This window comes from Xenopus laevis, chromosome 8L (genome assembly GCF_017654675.1).
Source record: "Xenopus laevis strain J_2021 chromosome 8L, Xenopus_laevis_v10.1, whole genome shotgun sequence".
Lineage (NCBI taxonomy): Eukaryota > Metazoa > Chordata > Amphibia > Anura > Pipidae > Xenopus > Xenopus laevis.
The window spans coordinates 133,085,062-133,091,186 of NC_054385.1; positions in this window are offsets into that span (position 1 = coordinate 133,085,062).

A 6,125-nucleotide genomic window follows, 5' to 3' on the forward strand; every position below is an offset into this window, starting at 1 on the left:
CACTGGCTCCTCCTACCTATATCTTCCCAGCCAACTGCAGCTCTGAAATCTCGCACATGCTCAGTTGAAATTCCTTGTTGCTTATCAACCCTTCTAAGCTCTGTGTTAGCTGCTGTTCAGTAGTGCTGCCCCCTGCTGGAGGTTAGTGTGTGCCCTTCATTTGCATAATGACATCACCAGCAGGGGACAAGATAGGGAAATCTCCTGATACTTCTAGTGGAGGAGTTTACTAAAACAAGGCATTGTGGGTAGAATACTCAAAGCAGTGCTACAATCTGAGCATGCTCCTGAAATTTGCATATTATAGTCTCTGTTATAGTCTCAGTATGGCCTCCCTCAGTGAAAGAACCCATTTGACAATGTAATGGATTTTTTAAAACCTGCACTTTTTTTCAAAAAACGATATATGTAGTTTGATTAAAAGTGTTTAGCTTGTACTGGTCAGATTGTTAATATGTGTTTGATTTTGGCGGTGATAAGTGCACTTTAAATAAAAAACATATGAGGGTTTACGGTGGCCGGTCAGAGAAGATGGCCTCATTTCAGATATCTACTCAATCCTCCAATTTAAATCGGCTCCCATCAGCTACAAAAATACCCATATCAGAGGCAATCAGGTACCGGCTGTATGGTTCAGAGACTGGTGAACGCAGTGAGGTTTGAATCCCCGCTTATAAGCCCCCGGAACCCATAGCATATGAGATTAGAGTGCTATCCACAGAAGCTGAGGCCCCAGCCAATCTCGCTCCCCCACACCTACAAACTTTGTGAGCAGCCCCAGTCACTACCACTATATAAGCCGCACTACCTCTACTTCACAGTGGAACTCATAAGGCTGGACTGCGACCCCCTCAGCATCGCTGCTTACTACAGGCCACACACTACCACCTACTGTAGGCCTTGTGACCAGACTGGAACCCTAAGCCTGGAACCTCCGAGCATGAAGGACACAATGAGTACTGACCACCCCACAAGCACCAAAAGGGGGCAGAAAGAAGGAGGGGAAGAGGGCAGAGAGAGGGGGAAGGAGGGGGACAAAAAGGAAAAAAAAAAGAGAAAACCCAAGTGCTACAGCCAATCCAAGCTCTGTAACACAAAAGCCACTTAACTCCCTAGAGGCCAACAAAGAGGCAAACCAAAAGTTTAGGTCGGTAATGTTCAATCAAGTTTTAGACATTCGAGAGTTTTTTCTATTTGAGTTTCAAGGTCATTCTAGTTCAATCGAGGTAAAAAAAAACTAAAAATCAGCTCCTTAGGCTACAAGTTACAGTATCTTATTTACAAAATGCTGATGGGTCAATATATTCCTTCTGCCCTAAGTGTAAAGAAAACAACATATTACCTATGGCATTGCCCTAAAATAAGAAGCTATGTGAAAGGAAGTTGAAGAAAAAGAAAATATTCCAAATTAAAATAAAGGTCTCCCCACATTTAGGGGGTTATGTATCAAAATCAGAATTTATCTGATTATTTTCTAAAATATACTCCGACCAAATCCTTTCGGGTTACTACCCCTTATTTATTTATCCATTTTCCCAAAAAATTCCAGTTCGGAAAAAACTGTGAAAATCAGAAAGCGTACAAATTTTGGGCCCAAAAAATCTGATTCTTTTGGATTTTTGACTGAAAACCTCCGAATCTTCTGATTATTGCAAGAAACCCATCACAGATCAGGATATCTTCGGGGCTTTTCCAATTAACTTATCTACAACCTCTGCAGGTCTGAGATGCTGGATTCTGGGATTCTGACTTTTTCCATCATCAGGGAATAATAAATACCAAAAAATTTCAGGGTTTTTTTTTCACAAAAAATTCGGATTTTATAGTAAAAAAAAAACAAACTAGAATTTTTTGAGTTTTTGCCATTCGGACTTCAGAATATGGATTCATACAAAGAAGGTAAAATGAATCGTGGTTCCAAAGGAAAACACATTAAAAAAAACTCCAAGAATATTTTTTTGTGTTAGCAGCAGCTCATAAAAATCCATTATGGAAAGAAATTCTTTCATTGCTGAGATCTCTTTGCCTCCAGTGAGAGATTAGATTTAGATATGGTGATGTAAAAATGAGAAAATGCTTTTTAGATAGTCGGCCTATATACCTAGATTATCTACACCCTGCTAATAGCAAAGACATTTTAGGGGCAGATCTATCAAGGGTCGAATGTTAGTTTTTTTAAAAAAAAAAATGTTAAATTCGAATGATCTCGAAATTCAAATAGTATCTTATTTAAGAAAAAACTTGAATAGCTAAACGTCAAATGAATATTACCAACCCAAGAATTTGAATCGAATTGAATTAGACTAAACTGGAATCGATTTTTTTGTCAGGAAGGCTATTAGCATCTTCAAATGGGTCACTGGACTGGACTTCTACATGAATTCGACAGGTTTTAGGTGGCGAATAGTCAAATTCAAGTTGTTCCCAGGGTCCAGGAATGATACATTTTAATTTCAAATTTGATTTGGATTATTCTCAACTCGAATTTGTGAGTTTTGACCAAAAATCCAACTCGGAAATTGGAATTCGAATTTACAATTTGAACCTTAATAACTCTGCCCCTTAATGTACAATTTTTTATGACCTCTAGTTTTTTGTGATTATATTGCTATCCTTTCAACTTTCCACATATATAATACTCTGGTATGTTGTTTTTATTCAAAGCAGAGAGAAAAGTTATTAACTAATTAACTAATTAATTATCTAAATATGGTTACTATGTTTTTTTTTTTGTTATCATCCATTCGTTTGAATATCTGTATTGATTCTTTTGTCAATAATATTGATCTTTTGTGATATATCTAAATATCTATGTTAACACTTCAATAAAAACAATTGAAAAAAAAAGAAAAATTTTAAAAGCCTCTTACTTCTTCTACTGCTTCTTCTACCAAATAAATGTTATATTTATTTCTTATTGTTGTTTTTCTTTTTTTTCAGGACTTTTTTTTCTGCAATACAGGTATGGGATCCATTATCTGAAAACCTGTTATCCAGAAAGTTGCAAATTACGGAAAAAACTCAGTTTTAGCCACATTTTTAAAAATGATTTCCTTTTTCTGTGTAATAATAAAACAGTAGCTTGTATTTAATCCAAACTAAGAAATAACATTCTTATTGGAAGCAAAACCAGCCTATGGGTTCATTTAATGTTTATATGATTTTCTAGTAGACTTAAGGTATGAAAATCCAAGCTATGGAAAGATCTATTATCCGGAAAAACCCAGGTCCCGAACATTCTGGATAACAGGTCCCATCCCGTACACAATTCTTTATATCCATTTAGACCCGGTAGGAAGATTTATTGTACTAGATTTGACCATTGTCAGACTGGGATACCAGAAGACCTTAGGCTTAGGGTCCAAACTATTATTCCTCCTCTCCTCACTCAATCTCTTTATTCTCCTAGGGGCTGATTCACTAAGGGTCGAATATCGAGGGTTAATTAACCCTCGATATTCGACTGGGAATTGAAATCCTTCGACTTCGAATATCGAAGTCGAAGGATTTAGCGCAAATAGTGCGATCGAAGGATTATTCTTTCGATAGAACGATTAAATCCTTCGAATCGAACGATTCGAAGGATTTAAATCCAACGATCGAAGGAATATCCTTCGATCAAAAAAAGTTAGCCAAGCCTATGGGGACCTTCCCCAGAGGCTAACATTGACTTCGGTAGCTTTTAGATGGCGAACTAGGGGGTCGAAGTTTTTTTTAAAGAGACAGTACTTCGACTATCGAATGGTCGAATAGTCGAACGATTTTTAGTTCGAATCCTTCGATTCGAAGTCGTAGTCGAAGGTCGAAGTAGCCCATTCGATGGTCGTAAATTCGAAGTTTTTTTACTTCGAATCCTTCACTCGAAGTTAGTGAATCGGCCCCCTAGTCTCTTTTCTCTACGTACTATACTCTAGTCTTCCATTATTAAGCCTCATGTTCCCATAAAGAAATAGAGAATGACCATTAAATAGGCCAAATGTTTAGAAGCAAGAGGTCCACTGATACCTGGGCCCACCGGAAGTTTTCCTGGTTTTCCGGTGGGCCAGTCCGACACTGGATTTGACAATAGCTAATAGGAGCGACCCTGGCTAGATAGACTCCCCACCCTCGCATCTAGTGACATACAAAAAACAAAAAGTATAGCAACACTCCAAGAAACCCGAGAAGTTATAGACCCCTGGAGAACGCAGAACCCAGTAATCGAGAATAGATTTCTTCTTGATTCAAGAAAATGCAATCCCACGAATATTCCTCACTAAAATTCATCCAATCTTGATGTCGGACCATGTCCCAGTCCAGGTCACGCTGGGCAGGCCCGGACTGGCAATAGGTCAGTTCGGGCAATTGCCCGAAAGGCCGCATTATGGTTTGTCCAAGTGGGCCGCTTCTAATCCTGATTAGAAACTATGCTGCAGCCGCAGCGTCTCTCACTAATGACTTCCGGCTGTTTCTGGAAGGCAGCCTGACACAGTGGGACAAGGAGTCCGAATAGTTAGCTTGGGGGAGGACATTGTATCTACTTAGCCATCTCCCCCTCCTGCAGGCAGTGTGCGATCATTTCACTATCGCTCTTGTGACCTGCTGCAGCTCCCGCCTCCCACCAATACTAACTTCAAGAAGAGATCCGCAGTCGGAAGAACAAGTGCGGGAGGGAGAGGCCTCTGAATTTCTGTGCAGCTCTGGTGAGCCAACGAGGGGCGAAAGAAGGGTGGATAATGAGCAATGTCAGGGTGTGGAGGAGGAGGATGACGGAAGCAGCTAATGCAGGTGGGCCTTGCCTGCTAGCTTTGACTACCCCATAACCGACACAAACTGCATGTTCCTGACTATCCAGCTGCCTCCTTCTCTGCACCCTTCACAGGCAACTTACACATTCTCTGACAGCCCCCCCCCCCCATTACTTCATTGACTGCTGCTGAATTGGCTACTACCTCCAATCAGACACCCCCAAGAAAGTTTTTTCCATGCCCCCCCCCAAGCAATAAAGTTTGCTTGGTGTCACCAGTTACATACAGGCTATGTGGGTTATTCTCTTATTTCCCCATTTCTTTTTATTTTACTGCTGGAACTCCCCCCCCTCCTCTGCCCTCCTCACAGTCATTTATCTTGTCTGTACACTAATTTTTTTGTTGTACTTAGGCTGGGGTGCATATAGTGATTAAATTAAATAAATCAAATGCAGGCTATTGTATTATCAATAGATTCATAAAATACATTAAATATTATTATTTATTAATATTAATGAATTGATTAAATAAATTAAATGGAGTACTGGTGTTTATAAAATGTGTGTGTCTGTGTATAAAGTAGAACACCAATTTACGTTTTTCAGGGGACCAGAAAAACAAATGTAAAATCAGGGAAATGTGTTAAAGTGACTTTTTCTTCAAGTACTGGTAGCTTTTGTGAATAAAGGAAGGCCCTCAAGCTCAGGTTTTCTGGTGGGCCCCAGGTGCCCCAGTCCGACACTGGTGCCATTGGTGCAACTAGTCTTCTTGGTGGCCCTAGCATTCGTCTGCTGCGCAGGACTACAAAAAGGGATGTTAGTCCTGGGTACTTGGGCAAACACCTCTGCCTAGACTGGAAGCAGGGCAGACAAGTCACTTCTGAGCACCCCCCCCCATACTTGACCCTAAGGCTAATGTCACACTTAGGTGATTTGTGTTGTTTGAAGTACATATCCAGCACTTCTTGCTCCTGTTCTTCTCTGGTTTATGTGCTGTAAACCGTATCTTTTTTAGTACTATATGTTCAGGATCCAACTAATGACCTGCATGATTTTTTTGCAGTTTTACCCCAATATATGAGTGAATGTGTACAAGACCATTGCGTGTTTACATGTGGGCTGCTTTGATTTTTTTGCCCGGGCTGCTTTTTACCCCCAGTCCGGCCCTGACGCTGGGGCTAATCAACCTACACAAAACCTCTCACCATTGGTGCTTCCCAGATTACCTGAAAGAATCAGAAATTTTTAAAGCATTCTTAGAACAAACATGGATGAATTTTATGAATGACAATCAGTCTCATTGGGATGACGAGTTGATCCTCTGTTAACTTCAAAGCAGTGATCCTACAAAGCCAAAAAGAAAAAAGAATACCTCACTAAATACACAACACTCAATGGC